This window comes from Alligator sinensis, unplaced genomic scaffold, assembly GCF_000455745.1.
Source record: "Alligator sinensis unplaced genomic scaffold, ASM45574v1 scaffold811_1, whole genome shotgun sequence".
Taxonomy (NCBI): domain Eukaryota; kingdom Metazoa; phylum Chordata; order Crocodylia; family Alligatoridae; genus Alligator; species Alligator sinensis.
The window spans coordinates 753036-775995 of NW_005842579.1; the positions used below are offsets into that span (position 1 = coordinate 753036).

General features: G+C 53.2%; 1 protein-coding gene across 10 annotated transcripts in view; it reads right to left on the bottom strand.

Moving 5' to 3' along the window:
* Window positions 1-22960, bottom strand: part of MEF2D (myocyte enhancer factor 2D) — a 101270-nt gene that overhangs the window by 49453 nt on the left and 28857 nt on the right. Inside the window, exon 1 of one of the 10 annotated variants that reach the window (XM_006032587.3) lies at window positions 18777-18994. The exons of the other annotated variants lie outside the window; for them this stretch is intronic. The gene's annotated coding sequence lies outside the window, so the exon portion shown is untranslated. Of the gene's footprint in view, window positions 1-18776; window positions 18995-22960 lie in introns of those variants that run through there. 10 annotated transcript variants of the gene reach the window in all.

The window sequence follows — 22960 nt, forward strand, 5'->3', positions numbered from 1 at the left end:
TGAACTTTTCATTTCCTATGAAAGAAGAACGTTTGGGAGCCCAAGCCGTGGTTATTCACTGGAGACACAAAGGCAACAAAAAGGCTCTTTTTACCTCCCGGCAGCAAGGTTTTCAACAAGGACAAATGTGATGGAAATGCCATTTACTGGTGGAATCGGTGCTTATTTATTGACACATGTCCCTTTTCAGCTAATAAAACATCACCACCGGCCTCACCGCAATGGAGGAGGAGGGGGAGAGGGACCTGGGACATGTGGGAATGCCCCCATGTAGTGGGGAGACAGGTGGGATGATGCCCCACCTTGAACCATGTCACACGTACCCCTCGGAGGATGCAGTGAACTCCAAGAAGGGGCGTGAAAGGAAGGAAAAATGGAAGATAAAAGGGAGGAAAGACAAAAAGAAATACAGTTCTGATATCCTCTGCTGAGACTTCCCCCAGGCCCAGTTTCAGGGGGAAAAAATAAAAGGGGAGATTTTTGTTTGGATTTTCCCACGGAGATGACACTATTCCAGTTTTCTTATTTCACAAAGAGAAAGAAGAAGGGGGGTGGAAAAATAACCCAAAGGGCATTTTCTGTCCAAAAAAAAGTTCATTCAGTGCCGGCTGAGCTATTTCTGGCCATTCACATCACAACAGAACGGATTCCAGGGCTGGGAACAAACACGCAGGGTTTCGGCTACTGGAAAGAGGCATCGTTTTACTGACCCACGTGAAGCGCGGCTGGTTTCACGGCCACTGAAGATTAGTTCTTGGGTTCAGAGAGGAAGGGAGGGAGGGACTCGTTCCTCTCTTATGGAGACTTCGCGTTTGTTCTTTTTGCACTGTTTTCCTCCAACAGAAATACAAAGCGTTTAGGCTAAAAGCACTCGGGGGTTGGCTACAGCCAAGTCATCATGGCAGCTGCTTGGCTGCAGGGATGCCGGACTCAGACCAGAGATTCCTCTAGCCCTGATGCCTGGATCCAGCTGCTTTGGAGGAGGATGCCAAGAACGGCATATTGGACAAACTGGGGATAAGCTAACCCAAGCAAGCATTTCTGAACTTCATACTGGACAAACTGGGGATAAGCTGACCGGAGCGGGCATTTCTGCTGAATGCTGGTGGCTGCTATGGACAAAGGATGAGGGTTTATATCCCCCAAACCCAGGTGCCCTGATGCCAATCCCGTAGGGCTACACTCCTTCCTGGACACAGCCTAGAATCCTGGGATCTCTTGCGGACCCTTCTGGGTCTCATCCTGTCATTTCCAGAGGTGCTGAGAGCCCTGCAGCATCTACCAACTCCAACCGTGCCACATCACCGATGCAAACAAAGCATTTCAGACTTAAATGAACTCCCCCATCCCCCCACAACACAGATGCTGATTGTGCTTCATGCAAGTGATGGGGGGTACTGGTGTGCAAAAAGAGCAGTGCAAGATCCACTGGGCATGAGGAAAGCACAAGGTCTGGCTGCATCATGGGAGGTGCTACTCACTGGTAGTGGAGCGGTACAGGCTGGTAGCTGGAGAGGCTGCAGAGGGGACTAGCAGACAAACACTACCCTGAGAGCCACTGAGCTACTGTGCGACCCTAACTCTTCCCCCTGCCTCAGTTTCTCCTCCCACCTGTCATCTATTCTGATGGCAGAATATGTCATCAGTACGTTCAGCACCTGGCACCAAGGGGCTTCCAGATACAGCTAAAAGACCCTGCACGAAAAAGAAAGGGAGCTGCTAGTGGACAATGCTGCAGTGGGGTTTTATTTGAGTCTTGCCTAAAAACAGAAGGAAGATCTCTGTCCAGAATCGGCCACCCAATCTTTGACAGACGCATCCCTTCCAGCTGCTCTGAAACCTCCCCAGATACCTGTCCATAGCAGAGAGAGAGGCACCCTGACCTCTCAGCTCATCGGGATTGCTTAATGACAGGCACAGCAACCCGCGGGACAGCGTATGTGACCCATCAGCCAGGAGAAGAGCCTTGAAAATGTCACCTGCATTTTCTTCGTAGTGCTGGGCTTGTTTGGGTTTTTTTTTTTTAAGATATTTATAAGTCGACGTGTTCTTTCAGGTTTCCTGACCAGGTGCCTCTTTTGGACACTGTAACCACACACGGGTGTTTTTAACTGATGCTTGCAAGCTAAAGAAATGCAGCCAGAGGCTCCTTCTGAGCTCCCGTGCTGAGGCACATGAAACACGCCCAACTCAGAACACTGTTTGCACTAGGCCTGTCACACACACACACACACACACACACACACACCCCGCAAGATCATTTGTGGCAAACACACTTCAGGTCCAAAGAGAAAGACACATGGTAGGACACAAGTTAACATTTGCACAAGCCAAGAGGAGACAACGCTTTTAAAGTTGCAGCCTCGAGTGCTGTTAGATGTAGGCTCATATTAAGCAGCTGCAAATACAAGACCAATGCATGCAAGGAGGGGGGGGACCCCAAGCCCTTTGATAATGTGTTTGTTTTTTGTTTTGGTTTTGTTTTTGTTTTTTTGTTTTGGGGGGGGGGGGGGAGAGAGTTTGCAGAAACCCCATGTCCTAAGTACCCTTCTGCATCCAACAGTCAGACCCTGGACACTTCTACAAGACTCTCAACCCTGCAGCATCCCAGAACCTCACAACCATCAACAAGAGATTTTCCTCCCAACACTTCTCTGAGACAGGCGTCATTATGTCTATTTGAGAGATGGAAAAAATGAGGCACAAGGCACGCCTTTTTCTCCCTCTGTCCCTTGCCCGAGTCAGACCGGACATGGGATTTGAACCCAAGGCTTTAGCATGCCAGGGCAGGGCACTCCCTGCCAGAACACAGGCACGGCAGACCCAGCCCGCCCCAGTGTAACCCCCTTGCCTTCAGCAGGGCTGATTTGCTCCCGTCCAAGTTGCCGCGATGGATTTTCTTTCCTTTTCCCGTGCATCGGGGAGAGCAGGGCATGAAGTGATACCAACAGCCTTACCACATGCATGCGGCTGCAAGGGTCTCCATGGAAACCATCACCATGCAACAGCTGGTCACATTTTTCTCCTCCCCTCCTCACCAGGTGATGGTTTCAGGCAGTTTGAAGCCAGGGAGTGAGCGAAGAGATGCCCCCGTGGCTGAACTTACACCTAGTCGCGGATGCACCTGCCCAATGGGAGCTACGGGGGAGCTGAGCACACAACTCCCTTTGGCTGTGTGCAATGCACCTAGGAGGGATGCATCCAGCACAATGCAGCAGGCAGGGCATTCCCCGAGGGCTTCAGACACTTGGGGTCAATCTCCTCCTCCACCACAGCCTCCCTTCCTGCCTTGATTTCCCCACCTGCAAAATGGGGGGGAAGAGCACAGATCGGACCCCAACACCTGGACCTTCCTGCTCCAGGGTTTCAGTCCAGCCCTGGGTTCTCACACTTGCAAAGTGCCTTCACTGAGTGCGGGGGGGCTGGATTCGATGATCTCTTGAGGTCCCTTCCAGCCCCTAACATCTATGAATGTATGAACAGTCTTGCAGGTAAGGGAGTCTTGCTCAGCTTTTTGCTCTTGGATCCCATGGGTTTCCAAGGCCAGCAGTGCCTCAGGCTGGACTTCATTTCCAATCTGTAAAGTGGGGACAGCAGCTCTCTCCCCTGTCCATCGAGACATTCAGGTCTTCAAGGGCAGAGACCATGCTTGGTGCTGCATAACCCTATAAAAGGGCACTGCGACTTCACTCGGGGTCCCTAAATCCTACTGCAAACTAATGGAGCGCTTCAGAGGAGACCGCTATACCCAGCCCTCCAACACCCAGAGCTGGCAGCCCTAACAGGGGCACCAGGCACAGAAACTATCAGCCTAATGAGATGGCAATGGTTGGTTGGTCCCTTCCAGAGGGACGCAGAACAATGAGCTTGGGCGAGGGAACGCCATCAGCAGAGAACTTCTGAATCCATTCCCCCATCGCCTTGCTGTTACACAAGTATGACTATCACAGCAATTAACAGACGTGCCAATTAAATCCAAGCAGGTGCTGGTTAACTCTGTGCTGAGTAATTCATACCCAGCTCCAGATAAATTGCTTTAAATTGGAGGGACGGGTGAAGGAGCAGAGTCTGCATTTCATAAGGCAGAGAAGGAAAAAAAAATCGTAGTAATAATCTCAGCTGGAGGATATTTTTTCCCACAAATCCAGGAATCTCGGCCTATCCGATCCAAGCTCCTGGTCTCCTAAATTTTAAGGGGCAGTGCAGAGAAAGGCTCTTGCTCTCTCTCTCATCCAAATCTCTTGTTACTAGATACTGAATTTTCTCAATATTCAGAGACACATCCAGCCTCTTTAATGCCCCATGAAGCTGTTAGGGGAAAAGTTGGCATTTTCCAGTTTGCTCTTTTTCAATGTCACCAAATCTCCCCTGGTTCTTCTACAGGAAGGGGTGAAAAAAATAATCCACAGTCACTTTCCATTGGCCCCTCATCATTTTGCATGTTTTAATTAGGTTCCTCCTAATTCACTTCTCTACAATAAATTAGTGTTGACAGCCATCAGAAATCTTGCGTTCGGAGCAGGTTCCCCTACATCCCCACATGCCAGAGTCCTGCCATGGCACGAGAACCCCAATTGAAACCACTGGAGCATCGATGCAATCCAAATCCTGGGGCCTTTTTGAGTATCTCAGTCTCCGTCTCTTCTTTGCAAAGCTGTGTCAGATCCTACGTTCTCCCTCTCGCTGGGAACAGGATGAATAAATCAGCCCCTTCACCCCTGTTTTTGGAGGTGCATCACAGGCAACTCGTAGAGCAGCTGCTAACGAACGTTGGAAGTGAAAGACAAATAAAAAGTGTGGCACTGTGATGCTGTGGTTAGAGCAGGGGGTGATGCACCAGCACTTCAGGTCCAAGGTCTTTGGGAAGGATCACAGGATATTATAAAGGCATCATGGCAAAAAGCAAGTCCTATATTCTCCCTACACCAGAAGAAGGGTTTTGTGCCTGAAAGCTTGCAAAGAACAATTTTTCCAACTATTTAGTTGGTCTAATTAAAGATATCACATTTACCCAAACAACCTTGTCTGCCTCAGATCTAGAAGAGCACTTAACCTCCAAACTAGGGCCGGAGGAGTGGAAACCCCCTCGGTTCAGCCACTGCCCCTCTCCTCTACCGCGTCTGCCCGCAGTGCTCCGCAAAGAGATGGAGCCTCTTAAAAAATTAATGCCTCTAAAGCACTTTGAGCTGCACCAATGGAAGGCAGCCCGTGGAGCGCCAGGCACCGGAAGCAGAGATCATGGTTTTAAAAGGACACGGGCACACTCACATCAGTGCTCGCAGCAGTTCACACTGGCATTCTCCTGACCCTACCTTGCTAACCTGTTTCCCCAGCTGTAGCCAGCACCATGGGCATTTCTTTTGTAGTCCCCAATGGTGCCAAAACCTTAGGGACATGGGGAGCTGAACTGAGAGATGGGGTTCAAAGACAAGAGGAAAAGCAAACCCTCCTGTGAAGACAGGCTGAAAGGTTTCAGGGGGTTGTCTTACAGAGGAGATGAATGCATGGGAACCCGATTCTTCCAGCTATTTGAATTGGTCTAATAAAAGGTATCAGATTTACCCAAAGAACCTTGCCTATGTCCTTAGACCTACACAGCTACAACCTATACACAGAGGAACCTGACTGAGAGCCAGGGCATGATCAGGCTGGGGTTCGCCATGTGCTATAATGCAAGAGAAGGGAGGATTTTCAAAGAAAAGAGCCTGTTCTGAGCAGCTCAATGCTACACACAAGGGGCCTGTGGAACTCCCTGCCACAGGACAGGCGGGATGAGGCCAACTGCATGGTGCGATTCAGAGCAATGGTCTTCAAAGCTCCAATCACCAGGGTTTAAAAAGGAACTGAAAATCTCTGGGAATGGCTAAAGTTTCTGCTCCAGGGCACTGGGCAGCCTCAGATGAGGAGCAGGGAGAGAGCTTCCCACAGCCAGTTTATAAGTAGGTTTAGCCCCATAGACCATGCGGCCCAAGAGGCCCCGTGTTCCTCCGTCCTTTCCTTGCAGCAGCCACTTCTGGCCACTGAGATAGGCCACTAGCCTGAGCAGAGCCCTGCTCTGAGTCAGTCTGGCAGGACCTAACTTCTTTAGTTGCTGTTTGGGGAAGTGACTGCAGCCAACCAACCGCACCTTTCACGCCTGTCGTGGGCCTTCTCAGCATGCACCGGCACAGCTGCAGCCCCAAATTGCTTACAGCCTAAGCGTGAAACGAATCGTGGATGCAGATGGGCAGGGTAGCCCAAAGAAGCACTAAGAACAACCTGGACCATGTGGTGGTGCTTGGGCATCTCTGCCAAGGAGAGCTACAAAGATGGGTTAGAGGGGGCAAGTTAGGGGTCCCTTCTCACTCAACACATGCATGATTTGATGGAAACGGTGAGGAGGGAGCTTGGAGGGTGCTTACGAGGGGCTCTGGCTACCCAAGGGGCAAGAGGCCAGTGTAACCCACCCCAGAGGATAGCTGGTCCAGGTAAGACATTCGTGACATTGCAATGGGTGCTCACCTACAGCCATCAGCTTCTCAGCTCAAGCAGGGAACACTGGCAGCCCTGGGTACCTACCTGACTGTGACACAAGTCTTACGAACCTGACTGTGACAAGTCTTAGAGAGAGTTGCAGAGCAAGAGCCTCTGTGACCCCAGCTGGCAATCGGTGTCCCTGGAAATGGAAATGAAAGCAAAGATCCTGCTGTGGTGCCACTGGGGTCACTGCCAGGAGTAGTGCAAAGCCAAACTGAACAGAGACTTCAAGCTGTGCAAGCAGATGTGTATGTGTGTGCAAGTGCATGTGTGTGTGCATGCATGCATGTGTTTCCACCCTCTCCCACTTTCCTGACTCAGAGATGCCCAGTGCTTTAAGTCCCCAGCACAGCATTGTTAAGCACCCTCTTATCTCCAAACCCACATGGAAACCGCACAAACACACTCAAGTCTCCCTCCAAAGCTTGTATTCTGGTTTCAGGATGATGCTATCTAGGTTCCTGTGTTGAGTCTACAGGCACAAGCTTGGGCCATGGGGCGGGAAGCAATCAAAAGGGCAGAACACCCTGCAAAGGCACGGTGCCTGGGGCAATGCCATGGCAGGGGCCCAGGCAGCAAAATAACCTACTCCTCTTGTTCCCTGTACAAAGCCTGAGCCAAAGGTGCCAAAACCGGGGGCAAATCCCTAGCAAAACACACCGGCATGGGCAGGTCTGGCCTCTGGTATTGATGGTAGGACAAGGTCAAGGCAGGGTGGTTCCACCAAACAGAGGGGAAATGACTCCTGCTTTGCAGGGACGTGTTCAAGTGGATTTCTAGACTCCTGGAGATTTACAGACTCCTGGGATTGGGCCCCAACACCTGTGCCATACAGACCTCCTCTCCCCCTAATCCTCCAGGCTGCAGGTACCAACCCCCAGAGGCCGGGAGGATAAGGACAGCTGCTGGATTCAAGAAGGCTCTGGAGAAATTTTAAGAGCAACATCCATTCATGACCCAGATTCAGGCGCTCTTGGGAGAGCAGTGGATGCCAGCTGCACAGCAGCTCTGCAGAGCTGGAACAAAACCGCAACCTGTGCCAAGATCAATGGGGCCCCATGGACAGAAAACGCTGCCTGTCAAGCGCTTGGGGGCCAGGATGGAACAGGGAGAATGAATATACAGGGCCCGATTCCCCTAATGCCCTGCAGGCATGTGGTCCCCATGCAAAGCGAGCATGAAAAACGGGTGCATAAGGTGGGGAACACTGGGGGGCTGGGCTGCACCGATCCAGCAGGCCACGCAGTAGAGCCAAGCATCCCCTGGGAGCCGACATGTACGTGAGGAGTCTTCCTACAGCACTCATTGCTGGAGCACATGGGCATTGTAGCAAGGGTAGTGGCAATGCAGCCCAATGGGCAGAGAGCTAGATTGGCTCACCAGAGACCCAAGTTCTAGTCCACCCCCGCATTTCTCAGCTCCGTGCCTCGGTTTCTCCAACTGGAAAAATTCTCCTCGGTGTCTGGGTGACAATACTGGCCTCTACAAAGCATCAGGAGTTCTGGGAACAAAGGTGCCACACAAGAGCTGGGACACAGTGCCCACAAGGGTGCCCTCTGCTGCCACTCCAGATAGGGAAACTGTGGCAGTGACTGGGTGAAGATTGAAACAGCAGTGGCCATAAAAGCCAACCCCCTGATGCCTCCGCTCCCTGCTGCAGCCCATCTTGGCCTCAACTCAGGGTGGCTGTAACCTATACGCTGTTCCCAGGGGCCCCCGCAACACCAAGAATAGCCACAGCATGGGGCACTCAGGGCCCACCTCCTCCATCTACTGCGCCAGGGGCTGCGAGCAAGGCAGGGCTCTTGTGCCAGCTTCTCAGCAGCCAGGGAGACCCCTTCAAGGGGGGCCACAGCCCCCCCTAAATTATGCTTTCAGGGTAGCCTAAGGGGCTTTAGTGTAACTGAGAATCCGGCGCAGAATGGCAGGCGCGGCAGCTGCTTTCGGCAAATGGCAGCTGGCAGCTGTCTGGAGCGAGGGGCAGGCTGCTGGCGTGGCCTGGGTCCTGTTCAGAGCAGGGTGGGTAGTTCTTTCACTCCTCAAGCCAACGGGGCTTAGGGCAGACATGGGCTTAATGCTCGTGACCCTGAGCCCAGAGGAGAAGCTCCAGCCGGCTTCGGATCCAGCCACAAACCCAAGTACAAACACACTCGTGGCTCAGCTCAGCTGCCCACACGGGTGGGCAGAAGGCATGACCTGGCCCCCTGCCCCATGGGACCCCAAGCAGGGTCATATAGGCCAGGGAGGAGTGGAATACCCTTCCCAGAGCCCTGTGGATTGGCTTTAGCATGAGCAGAGCAGGAGGAGCAGGATGGCCAGGACTTGTGGACACACCTGTGCAACCCCAGGGCACAGAGCTGCAAGGAAAAACACTGTTGGCATCACTCCTGGCTGGCTTTCTCCAGACACCTCCCAGCTAGCAAGCAGTCCCCAGCTACACTGAACCTATGGACTCCAACTCTAAAGCCCTCTCTCCTTGCCGTGCTCCTCTGCAGAGGTAGGAAGAGAACCCAGGAGTCCAGACTCCACAGCCTGGCCTCTACCCACCTTCCTCCCCAAGCGCTCTTCCTCCAAATGCATCCCTCCCCTAACCATTAACACCCCAGCCCACCCCGACAGCCAGGAGTCCTGCCTCCAGCTGCCCAGCTCCAGTCATCCTGGCTGCTCTAGCAACACACCCAGCAAGTTCGCCCAAAGTTACCCAAGTCATTTGCAGCTGGAAAGGCAAGTTCATCCCCGCCGGGGGGATCGAGGCCTCATTCCGAGCTGCCGCCTTGTTTGCCAACTGCCCTTTATCTATCAGGGGCCCCGGTGCTGGAGACCGGGTAATTTTCCTCCGCACGAAGTACAGTTTTCTAAATGAAGGGAAGCGTGGGGCCTATTATGCAGCTCCCGCACCCACCCCTTCGGCTCCCTGCAGGGCATGAAATAACCAGCTGCCAGCTCCCCGGAGCCGCCCGCCACGGCACCCGGGCTGCAGCCTCCCCTGTCACTGTTGTCAGCGCAGAATCCAGATACCTGGTAATGAGGAGGTTTAATGTGACAGATGAGAGGTTGGCTCATTAAAAAGCACAGGGAGAGAGCAAGAAAGAGATGATGAGGGGACCACATCCTGCAGACTTGGGCGGGTGTAAAACCAGGAGCCTGGCAGAGCCACCTCAGTAACAACAGAGGTCTTGATCTTGGTCCCCTGGAAAAACTTTTGCTCAGGCGGAAACAGCAGCTGAGACAGGGGATTTTTGGCTTTACAACACCTTGATGCCAGCTGAGGCTCCAGTACAAACCCAGTTAGACTGGGTGGGGGCTGCCGCCAGTTGAGCACCCTCGGTAAGGACCCTGCCTGCTCCACAAACTGCTAACGAGCCTGCCCCTACATCGCAGCAGAACAGCACTGGGTTTGCAGCAATTAAGGGGAGAAGTTCTTCTTTCTCTCTCTCCTTTTCCCCCCCGCTGCTCTTTCTTTGAACTAAGAGAGGATGTGGAGGCCTGTAACGCTGCGAGGAGGCAGATGAGCACAGCAACTTGCTTAGCGCTTTCCAAACTTTCTGGACCAATGAGACATTGTGAACCTCTGCAGATGCCTCCATAGCCACCCTAGCACCGAACTGGAGCAGCGTCACTAGGGAGCCTCGTACTGCAGCCTTGCAAACGGCTGCTGGTCTGGGAAGGCCTGACCAAGCACCACGAGGGCCGTGGGGTGCCAAGTGCTGTACACGCACATGGCAGGGGGACCTGAGAGGGGGAACAGCAGAGACTAGCATGCTGCAGGTACCACAGGAAGCAGGGGATCCAGCCCCTTGCTCCAACCACCAGGCCACCTCCCCTCCCAAAACCAACAGCCCATCACCTCCCACTGAGGAGCTCTAAGGACCCCTAAGCCCTTAGATCCAACTCTCACCCACAAAACCACAGGTGGCCCACACCCCCAGGACATTCACACCTCTGACATCCATTTGATCACCAATGGCCATTTCCTGCCCTGCATTCTCTTCATCAGCAGTGTGTTCAATGAAGACCTGGAGGCAGCTGCAGCCCAGATGCCTGCAGCCTGTACCTCGTCCCTACACATGTGGGCTGGCCAGAAACCTCTGCCGATCCCCCTGCGCAGGCACCGGGGAGTCGACTCTGCCACCGCAGCCGGCACCATGAAACTAACCAACACGGCCGCAGCTATCCCGGGATAAAGATGCCTCCTCCTATAGCATCCGCCCTTTCGCATGCAGCCCCTCAACCCCCCATTTCACCCAGGGACCCCCCACTATTGGGCAGTCTGTATTTGCTGGGTGATTCCAAGCAGGCGTTGCAGAGAAAGGGAGGATCATCAATACCGGAAGACCAGAGCAGGCTGAGCTGCCCTCTACACTGGCCCCGTGATGGAAGAGCCTGAGCAAGACGCATGCTCCCACCCCGCTCAGCCCTCAGAAGTGTTTCTTCAGCACCTGTCCCTGCCACAGCCAAGCGCAGAAGGGAAGTGCTAGGAACCCCATTCCCCAGCACGGGAAACCGAGGCAGGGTGAGGCTAAGTGACTTGCTCCAGGTCACACAGGCAGTTGGTGGCAGAAGGGGGCTTCATCCCCTAGCTTGCATCCCAAGTGCTAGACCCTAACTGCTGCACCATCCACCCTGGGAGACTCAGGAAGGGTGGGAGCAGATGATGTCCAGGACTGCAGGGAAGGGGGAGAAACCACCGCCCTGAGATGAACAAGGCTGGCCACGGCTGCCACGTGTGCCAGCACACAGCCCTGAAAACAGAAGCACGGCAAGGTGTCGAGAGATTAACTGCGGCAGAAGGAAACTTAGGGGCTCTCCATCAAGGGTCTCGGGCTTCCCCCAGCGTTCACACAGGTCGATCGTCCCCTGCTGCACATAGGTTTTACCCCCGGGAAACTCCAGGAGACCCGGTTCTCTGCCCTTGGTGCTGTCAGCAATGCCTGGGCAGAGTGGGTGGGAGATGCTGCTGGATCTGATTCAGCAGCACTTAACACCCCTGCTCAGTGCCTCAGCCAAGCCCTGAAGAGCCTGAGAACCTGGCTTCAGGCAGGGGAGAATATCCTGAGTGATAACCCCCATCAGTGGGAGGAGGTGACAGCCGCACGGCCACAGGTCTGACTGGTGGCTGCAACAGGATTTGAAGGGGCAGATCTAAGTCAAACAGTCCTGTGCTTGCGCTGTGCCTAGGACAGTGGGGTCGGGCTCTGAACGGGGGCTCTTGGCCTCCTTTTTATTACTCTACAGACAGCAAGAGGCAAGCGAGGACAGGGCTCCAGACTCCAGCAGGACCTCACCAGGACCAGAGCGGGTTGGAACTCATGTTAAAGTATTTTCAATTCAGCAGGTCTGCTTTTCTCCCCCAAAATGAATTTTTGCAACAAAGAGTGATTTTTTCCCCCCTCCTTTTCCAAACATTTCTGCTCAGAAACTTTCCCGTGTCCTCTCATGTGCCATTTCCATGGACTTCCCAATTCTCCTCTGCAAAGAATCACAGAAAAAGAGGGTTGGAAGGGACCTCAGGAAGTCACATCTAGTCCAACCCCCTGCTCAAAGCAGGATCAGCTCCATCTAGATCATCCCATCCAAGGCTTTGTCTAGCCGGGGCTTAAAAACCTTCAAGGATAGAGACTCCAGCACCTATCTGAGTGACCTGTTCCAATGCTTCACCACCCTCCCAGTGAGAAACTTTTCCCTAATATCCAACCTCAGCCTCCCTTGCTGCAACTGGAGCCCATTGCTCCTTGTTCTGTCATCTGCCACCACTGAGAACAGCCCAGCTCCACCCTCTTTGCAACCACCTTGCAGGGAGTTGATGGCTGCTATCAATCCCTTCTCTTCTGCAGAATGAATAAGCCCAGTTTCTGCAGCCTCTCCTCATCAGTCATGTGCCCCAGCCACCAAACCATTCGTCTTCCAATAAACCATTCATCTTCCAATCATCATGTCTCCCCCCCGACTTTCAGTTTGCAGTTTCCTTCTCCATTTTCTCCCCGCCTGGGTTATTTTTCCTTCCTGACGACTGATTGCTTTCCATCTCCCACTCTGGGTAGTTTCTCACTGGCCCAGATAGTTCTGCTGGGGATGTACCTGAGTGCTTCCCACGTTGAACAAATTGCTCTCGCAAAGTCCCCCAGGGGCTTCAGGGAGCCTGGAGCCCTTTTACATAGAGGGACCCAACCTCTGCTTAGGGAAGGGGTTTTTCCTTGATTCTGTGGGGAGTAGGTTGGAAGGGGCTGACACGTCAATGACCATCAGTTTTCTCTCCCCCTCAAAAAAAGAGAGACCAGTGGCTTTTGGATGTCTTTAACGAGGCCTGATTTTTAAACTAGGTGCTCAAGTGTCTGGAAACCAGGCTCCTTTAAGACCTTCCCAATCAGGCCCCAAAACTGCTCCGTGCTGAAGCTAGAATGAGAAGATGCAGCAGGGGGTAACGGGTTTTATTTGCATTGGCTGCCAGCAAATTGCACTCAGGTGTGAAGCAGCACTGATCAAATCGACCTGATCAGGCATGGAAGAGAAATGCAGGAGCCCACGCCTGCTGTTCCCCAAGCACATCCGGACCCTGCAGGCTCGTGCCTGGAGCCCAAGGCCAACTCCAAGGCTGGTTTTGTGCTCTCTGTGAGAATGGTAGCAGAGCTCAGGAAGGCAGAGATGCTTTCGATGCTTTGGACAACCATCCTGTGGGAGATGGTCTCCATATACTCCATGCCTCCTCAGTACCAGAGGCAGAACTAGGGTACCTCTGGAGAGCCAGCTCTACATCTCCGCGAGTCTCCGAAATGACTGCAGCCCTTGTGCCTGAAAATTTAAACAAGACTCCCTTCTAGCTTTCAATCGATAGACTAGAAACCTGATCAGCTCCTTTATTCTTCCCTTCCCCCTTTCTCTTTCCAGCCATTTCCTCCTATAAAAACCAAGCACAAGGCTTCTAAAGGCTGGTAGTGCAGCCATGCTCAAAGTGCCTTGAGATCCTTTCAGGGGTGCCGCAGGGTACCACACTGTGTTAGCACTGTCATGGGTGCCAACCTGATTCCCAAAAGAAAGCCAGAGATTTCCCAATAGGAATCCATAGCATTAAAACCATTCTACCCCATCATGGCCTTTCTCAGTTCTTTGCAACAGAAGAATTACTCCAGTATTTTTCTGTAGGCAAAAAACAAGTGAAAACTAAGAGCTGGCATTTGCGGGGGGAGGCGGGGGAGGGAGTCTATCAAGGAGAAGTTTGGGAGGACAGTGAGTCTGAAAAAAGGGGGTGCGAAATACTCTCTATTTCCTCTACTGAAGTTTCACGGAGAGTTAGTGACAGGGCAAAGGCCTCAATGGTCTTGAAACGGCACAGATGAGCAGCTCTTGCCTGAAAGCTTTTGCAGGCTAAAGCCGCAGCTTGTGAGAACAGAAAGAGGTCAGAGAAGGCGTCTCTCATTGCTCTGCGGCACTGGTGCCCCCCAGAGACCCAAGCCAATGTGCAGCCATCCCTGAGCCCGCTGCCTCCAGGCACCGGACCTCCAACACAGGGTTGTTACGGCACAAAAAAAACAGAGGGCACAACCAGGAGGAGCTGGGCTGTCGCACCTGTAGGGGACCTGGATTGAACAGCTGCGCGCTCACTGCTCGGGGGTTTCTATGCAGCTGTGATACTGATACCTGGTGCCTGATCTTTCAGTTTCAGGGTCATCTGTAGGGCCAACAGCTCAGCACCAGTGTGATACCAGTATGGGGCTCCCGTTCCCCACTCCAGAAGCCAGTGCAAAGCAGCAACGAGGGCAGGGGGACACGGATGCAATCCCAAGGGCCACTGCTGCATGACCCGGGGCTCAGCCGGGGCACGTGTCCGCACAGGTGGCCACTTCCAAAGAATCACGCCTGCTTCACAGGGGTGGCCTTGACAACAGGGCTCACTGCCTGCCTACAAGCGATACAGCCCTGCTCCTGCTCCTTGCCCGGCCATGTATCCCCCAGCAAGAGCCCACGGGTTGGATCCGGATTTGCTTTACAAAGCAGCATGAAGTGGGAGTCCGGCCCCGCTGCCCAGAGCAGCTGACATGCAAAGGGACAGCTGGCTCTCAGCTGTCGCCTCTTGCTCACAAGCGGCGTGTTCTCTATGAAATCGGCTCTTCTGCAAGTCATTGCAGAGGCCGAGCGGGGCCCAGGACACAGGTTATCGGAGGCAGCTCTGCCCCAGACCAGACACCCGTGTCGATCCCAGTCTGTGTCCCTGCCTCCAGAAGCAGCCCAGAAAACTGCCAGGAGCTCCCACTTTGCTGCACAGCATGGACATGGAGAACTTGATGGCACTGCATGCCGGCCAGGTCAACAGGAGACGGCTGCAGCATGAGTCAGGAGCAAGGCTCGAACTCGGGCCTCTGCCCACGTCCGAACACTGTCTGCCCTGCTACTACTCCAAACAGAGAATCACCTCTCACACTCGGCAGTACAGAGTCCACGACATGCACGGCCCACCCAGAAAGGCACTCGGTGCAAAGATAGGGGCACACAGGGGTGGTGGGACAGACACCCCACCCGGGCAGGCCTCCAGGGAACGCCCCGGATGCTACAGGAAGAGGCAGTGGTGATTCAGCAAGTGGCACGCTTTCTTCTGAGTCACTGCGGCAAGGGACAAGCCAGCTGGGGTGGGGACTACCATGCTGACCAGGGGAGGAGATGGTCCCACTGCCTGGATGTGGAAACTGAGGCACTGAGAATGGGCAGCGACTTGCCCAAAGTCATGCAATGAGCCCAGAGTCCCCCACCCCCACCATCTCCACAGCCCCTCAGACACACTTCTGGCCTTAGCTAGAGAAGCCAGGAGTCCTGACCCATGCTTTCTGTGCTTCTTCCAGTGTCCTGGAACCCAGTATCCCACTTCCCAGTCCCATCCAGAGCTGCGGGCAGAAGCCAAAACCCAACTTAGCCACATGCTCACTTCACTGCACACCACAGCTCTGCCTTCTGACCCTCCTCCAGTGAGCAGGCGCTCCCCTGTGTCATTTAGGCGGGGTTTAAAGACAGATCTGGCTTTCTTTCTTCATCACAGAGGGTTGCACTGTTACACCCATCATTTGTGTCCCAGCTGTACCTGGAGACCCCTTCAAGGGTGCTGCACAGACACACAGCATAAGACCGCCCTGCCCCAGAGAGAGACAAGAAGCACAAAGGATGGGGGCGGCAGGGAAATGACTCTATGCAGGTCTGGGCATAGATCCCAAGTGTCCTGGCTCCCAGGGCCAGACCATGTTGGTGAAAGAGAGGGGAAGCAACTTGCTGGGGGTCATAGACTGCAGCCAGGACCCTGCTCTTCCACTCACTCGCAATTCCCCAGCCACCGCTGGATCTCCGGACCCCACTACTGTCCATGTCTTATCCATGAAGCCATGCGGCACAGTGGTTAGAGCCAGGCCTCACCACCTGTAAGCCATTCCTCAGTCCTTGTCCATGTTAGGAAGCATTTGTGGAGAAAGCCACAGCTGTCCAGGCCCCCAGTGGAGACACAGCTTATCCTGCTAGCGAATCCTTTGGCTGATCCATTGATTCCTCCAAGGAAATAACCCATGGTATTTCTTTGGTGGTGTAAGAGCAAGGCTGATCAGAAGGGTTTCAAAAGAAATCAGTGCACCCCATCACAAGAACTTGCACTTTTTGCTCAGTTTGGCACTGGTGAGGCTTTCCCCGGAGTCCCGTGTCCAATTTTGGGCCGCACACTTCAAGAAGGTGGACAGATGGGAGAAAGTCCAGCACAGAGTGGCAAAAACAATGAGAGACCTGGGAAGTAGGGCTGATGAGGAAAAGGTAGATGAGCTAGAGTTAGTTAGTCTACAGAAGAGAAGACCGAGGGGGGGATTTGCTAACAGTCCTCAAATACATGAAGGGCGATGACAGAGAGGATGGAGATGGGCTTTCCTCTGTGGCCACAGGGGACAGGACTAGGAGCAATGGCCTCAAGCTGCAGCAGGGGAAACTGAGGTTGGAGAGGAGGAGGAACTTTTTATGAGGGTGGTTGAGCGCTGGAACAGGCACCTAGAGAGGCAGTGGAGTCTCCATCCCTGAAAATGTTCAAGAGCAGGTTGGACTGGACTGGGAGAGTTTAATCATGACTGATCCTGCCTTGAGCAGGAGGCTGGACTAGATATGCCCTTGAGAGGTCCCTTCCAGCCCCACTTTTCATCTCAGGCTGCAAGCTCTTCGAGACAGCGACTGACTACTGCCTGGGTTTGCACAGCACCAGGGGTCTTGGTTTTGGTTGCTGCATAGGCCCTGATATGCAAAAGAAAATCCAGGGTCAGATTTCCAGAAGAGCTCCCCTCCCACATCAACCATGGATCGAGTCAACAGGTGAGCAAAAAACAGATGGCACATGGAGCAAGAGAAGCCCACCTGCTTGGAAATTTAGGGCTGGAAGGGACCTCCTGAGATCACTGGGTGAAGATGAAGCATGATGGGTTTCACAGAAGGGCTTGATCCAATGCAGGGGCTACCACAGCCATCCAGCAGATTCCTCGGGAGTTGCCATGTCCTACAGGTCCTATGTCCTCTGGATGATAAGGGCTTTGACTCTTCCTCTACGCAAGGCAACGAACTGAGCTTCTTGGAACCGCTATCTCCCCCAGTCCTCCCCCCCAAAACCCCATCTGTCTTCCCCCAGCCTCGAAAACACCCACCCCCAGCCCATCCCCGTGCCCACCCTGGCAGCACATTTCCACCTTGCAGCCCACGAAACCCAGCCACTCAGGGTGCCGACTCTGCAAGAGGATGTCAAAGCAAAGAAGAAAAGCAACCCAAGAGCGGGGAGGAACCGCAGTAAACAACCTCACCAAACCCTGGTAAATACAGAGGCTGCTCTCCACGTTGCTTCCTGTTTGCTTTTGCAACAAGGCCCCTGCCTTGTGTTGGGGCTGCACCGCGCCACCCCTGCATATCTGGGAAGCAATGCCCCCTCCAAGACTGATCCCTGCCTCCTAGGGGGCAGGGGGGGTGGTTTGGGGGTCCCCAGAGCTGATCCAGCTTCAAGATCAGCCCTTCCTTATTTGTATTGCAGCAGAACTAAGCACCCAAACCTCCCAACAGGTAACAGCCCTGTTGTACGAGGCACTTGGGAATATAGGGCCCCTGCCCTAACAAAAAAAGCCCCTCTGGCCCTTCTTGAACTTCCTCTGCAGGTTTTGCAGCTACTGAAGATGTAGGAGGATTAACTCATGATCACTAATGACTTGTACTGCCATGGCACCTGGGAGCTGCAGTCTTGTGCCCAATTTTCAGGGGTGCTACGTGTTGTACAAACACACAGCAGCATGAATGGCCCTGATCACCATGCCCCCAAGAGCCTGTTGATCCCCCAGCTTGCCCCAGGGCTACAAGGATCTCCTGGGATTTTGGCACCTGCTCTACACTGGGGCAGGGATGCCCCCACGTGCCACAGCCTGGGCCAAGATGGCACCAGGTAACACAGGCCAGATAGGAGGTGTTGGATTTATTCTTGTTAAAGCTGCTCTCCTATATAAGACACTGGATTCCCCAGGAAGCAAATTTCTCTGGGTGCCCAGATGCCTGGTATTACTTAGGGCTGGGAGCAAAATTTAGATCAGGCTCCCAAAGCCATCTTTGATGTGCCTCATTGAACAGGACATGGGCGGAGATGCAGAAGACCCAAACCCAAATGCCAGCTCTGCCATGGAGCTGCTGGGCGACCTTAGGCAAGTCTCTTGGCCCCTATGTGCCTCAGTTTCCCCTCCCACCCACTGTCTATCTGATTTTGCCTTTCAGGCACCATCTCTTACAAAGTTTTTGTATAGCCCCTGGCACAGAGTCCAGACCAGGACATCACCGGAACCCAAGCAACCACTCTCCTCCTCCTCTTCATCACCAGGGACTGACACTTGCTCCGAGAGTAGCACAGGAAGAAATAAAACAAAGAGAAACTCACATGGAAGATCTATTTCAGGAGCCAAAGGAATCACCACCATCACAACTGTGACCAGAAAACCTCCAGCTGACCAAGCAGCCGACCCCCCAAGGGTAACCATAGGCAAGGAAACTAAACACAACAGCGTGCAAGCTCCCCCAGCGTGAGCTGATCTGGGGACACTGGGCTGTTTATTTGGCTCCTGAGGCTTGGATCCAGCATTGCCCACATTTAAATAAAAAAATTACAACCAGAAGGGAAAAAAGAAATCCCAACCCCAGCTGGGCCGGTCAACCTAAGCGACGCCTGCTTGCAAGAAAAAAAAGAAGCTGCTAATTTTAACTCTCCGGTGGAAAGGGTGAGGGGTACTTACAGGAGACAGGATGGCTGCGTCCTTTTCCATGTAGACTCAGCCCTGGCCAGCTGAAAGGAAGCTCGCTGGACAAGAGAGCTTGTCCCAGCCCTGCAGGAAGGCAGCGCTCTTCCCCCCACCCCGGCCACCCTGGGCAGTGCTGCAACAACTGTCCCCAATCCGACACTGCCACCACCGATGGAGGGAACGTGCCACCCCCTCCCCAAACACTGGCAGAAAGAAACTGGGCCTGTCTAAAGGGCAGAGACAGATGTAAAACCAGAGGGAGGTGGCTAAGTGTGTGGGGGGATGGGGCAGGCTGAGGCCCTTGCCTGGAAACAGCTGTTGAAAGCAGCCGCTCACTTGGCTTCCTCTACTGCCAAAGGAGCGGTGACCACAAGCGGGGTGGAGGCGGCCGGGGGGCAGATGGAGCCGGACACCCAGCACTGTCCTGCGCTTGCACACACAGGGGGCATGCCCCAGCTGGGCCCTGGGGCCGTGCCCTGGTCCCCTCCCCTTCGCCCTGCAGTATCGAGTGAAGGGAAGCCAAGGAAAGAGAGAGCAAGGAGAGAGGCAGGGTCGCCCTGCTCCATATCTGGCTGGACCTTTACACCGGGGAAAAGGGGACTGCAGGCTGGGAAGGGGCAACATCCCTGCCCTGTGCTCCCAGCCTTGCCTCGGGCTCCAGAGAGGTCCCACACTGAACCTTCCCCTACCCCTAACATATTCAAGTATGATCTTGGGGCTGTGCATGACAGCTGATGAAGGATCCGGGCCCCGAGGAAGCTAAGAATCAGGTGGGTTGATATTAAAACCTCATCTTGGGGCTGTGCATGAGAGCTGATGAAGGATCTGGCTCCAGAGGAAGCTAGGAATCAGGTAGATCTGTGACAACCTGAGATCCTATCTGCATATAAAAACTGTAAGAGACAAAGGGGTCTCAGCTCAGTGCTGGGGATGCAGCGAGACTGCTACCAACAGGCTTTATCCTGAGATAGTAGGTTTTCATGTCATACAGGAAAAGCCCATAAGGGGATCCGCCCTTGTATGTCCATAGGAAATGCATTTTGCATTTTGGCTTCTATTCTACCCAGGAGAACACACAATTCACCAGCAGATTCTCTAGATGCCTGAAGAAGGGTGTTTGTGCCCAAAAGCTTGCAAAAAACAATTTTCCAACTATGTAGTTGATCTAATAAAAGATATTACATCTACTCAAAAAACCGTGTTTGCATAGGAAATGCATTCACCGGACAGTGGCTGGATCCTTTCAGCTATGTTTAGGTCAGGATAATGTTCCTCCATGGAGAAGCCCTCAGCAAATACAAGGTCCCTGCTGACAAGGGGGTGGAAAGTAGTTCCCTGAGAGGGAAGATCTTGGCTCAGATGCTTTGCTACCAAATAGCAGCACATGCATCACAATGGCGTACCCTGGGCAGGGAAGTCTGGGCTGCTGGGGGCACGAGGAGCTAGTGGAGAGTCAGGACGCCTGGGTTCTGCCCCCCACTGTTTTGTCTGGGCAGCCCTTGGTTACTCACTTGGCCTGTTTGGCACGAACACATTTCCCCATCTATAAAAGGGAAATCGCTATAATTTGCATGTTCAGGCGCTTTCCAAAGGAAGGGGGATGACATGGTCTCTTCCAGCAAAAGGGCAAAGAATGTCTTACCTCCCTGGGGCTTTCGAGAGACATTTTTGGGTGGAAAAAGGGAAAAACAAAATGTTTCTGTGGAAGTCAGCATGCCTGGAGAAAAGCTGTTTGTCCTTGAAATGACTTTTCCACAAAATGCATGAAAGTTATCCCAAATTATCATTAAAAAAAAAAAAAAAAAAGAAGTAGTCTCATGATTTTTCAAGGCAGCCTCCTGATTTTGGAAGGCCTGACTTGTGATTTTTTGAACATGCAGCCGTGGACAGTATGGCATTAGAGTTTGCATAGAAGAGGTTCATGGAGATACCCATTGCTTTCAGGTCTTCCACCGCAGCGGGTGCTGCACATGCATACAGTACCAGGCAGCCCCTGCTCCGACGAGTTCACTTTCTCAAGAGAGGAAGGACAGCCAGCTTTGACAGCTAGAAAGCTGCGGTGCAGAAAAGGTAAATGCCGGAGGAGATCTATAAAGAGTCTCTGACCTGGCTGGGCGTGAACCCTGCACACCCCCACTGAGAACCACAAGCACAAAAGTATCCTCAGTTGTGCCGTGCCCATTGCAAGGGGACTTGTTCTTTCTGGAGAAGCAGCATGCCAGCAGCCACCCGGGCCAAACCAAACCGGTCTCAAGGGAAACCAGAGATGGATTTTGATCTGGTTTCTGACTCCTGTAGGGCCTGGGGAGGCCTGGGATCGATGACCCCACCAGGCCCGACTGTCCCCGGCTGCTTCAGTGATTTCAGGGGCTGCTCGTTCCGTATAACCTCAGAGAAGCAAACCCTCAGGCAGGCACAGGGAAGATAGCACGTGCTGCCCCAAGCACAGAGGGAGCTAAAGGACACTGATACATCAATTCACGGCAAGGTCGCTGTCCTGGGAAGACTTCCTCCATCCGCTGCGGTCAGGGACAGAACGTGGGGGTGGGCTTTCCTGGTGCACCCCCGAGCACGTCAGACTCGGGAACATGAAATGCCTATTGATCGTGGGCATGGGACGCAAGCACAGTGGGTTACATTGCCCGGTGTCGGTCGACATGGACTTCCGAGGCAGCATCAATACGGCACTGCTAATTGCTCAGTGCCTGCCTGAGGTTCTCTCCAGGGAGGAGAGGAGGCAGCAGGACTCGGAGATGCCCTGGGAAGCACGTTCTCCGCTCTATGCCAGTCCTCTGGGCAAGAAGCTGCTGAAGGCTGCTGCACCCTGACCCAGCACAGAAGGCAATACCTGGAGGAGGAGTGCATATCCAGCCTGGGGCACCAGTATACCAGCATCCCCAATGCTAACCACAGCATCATGCTAGAGATCCAGAAGCACCAAGTCTGCTGCCCAGATGTGGATGGTGGTATCCAATGTAGCCAGATGTGGGGCTGACTACATCTCTCCATTGTGTGCCGTCAGCTACAGGAGCTTGGGTAGCTCACACACACTAGCACCTCCCCACCACCCAGGGGAAGTAAGCCTGGGAGGGGACCTCTGACATGACATAGCAGCCAGGAGTGCAGTGGGGACCTAGATGTTGAGCGCAGAGGTGGTGCTAGACCCATACAGCAAAACCATGCAGCAGAGACAGCACAGAAGTGGCCTCTGGAAAGGAAAGGGGCCTCAGAGTGGGTGGAAGAATTTATGCCCCAAGCAGCCCATCACGTCTCCCCTCTGTAAAGGCAGGATCATCACCTTCATCTCTCCCACTCTTCAGACTAAGTTATTCAGGGCCTCTTGCTATGTTTCCTGCTGCGGCTGAAGGCTCTGCTCTGCAGCAAACACGTCCCGATCCAAGGGAATACCAACACATCCCTCCTCTATTGACATGAGCTGGGCCCTCTCATGCTGGCATCACTCCAGACAAACCTGCCTGGTTCACACCAGTGCAGATGAGCTCCAAGCAAAGCCCTACAACCCCTGACCTCACCAAGGAGCCCTCAACAACCTCTCCATCCACCTGGCCTGTGACCTCAGCCATGCTACCTGCCCTCTGATCTGAGAGCACGAGGCCATCTCCATCCTTCTCTGAACCCCCGACCAAGCTGCTTGCTCAGCAGAGAAAACCAGCCCCTTTCAAGAGGCTGGGATCGGATGATTTTTAAAATCTTTCCTTCTATTGATTTTCGGAGCAAACCCAGAATATACATTACATGAAACCATAGAACCCTCATAAAACCGCTCCCCAGTTCGGTCTTTACCACAACCTTATTACAGACAATGGAGATGCAAACATTTACTGTAACAGCCATAAACAGCAATTGAAGTTCGAGAAGAAAAAAAATATATATATATATCCTCTTTTAAATAGTTCCTCCATTCCCCCTCTCTTCTTGCTATCAATAGTCTTCATTTCCGGGGAAAGGAAGGAGAGCAAGATAGAACAGGAGGGGTTTTTCACACTTCAAACAGGTCTTGTCCATACTACAAGGGTTTTACCAACATCATGGCCAGACTAGTAAAACCCTCTGGGCTGGTCAGAGTTATACCAGTATAAAGTCTACTGGTATAATTTAAGCTGGTTCCCACAAAAGCTGTCCCAGTGAAAGTATAGTTGTACTGATATCATTGCATT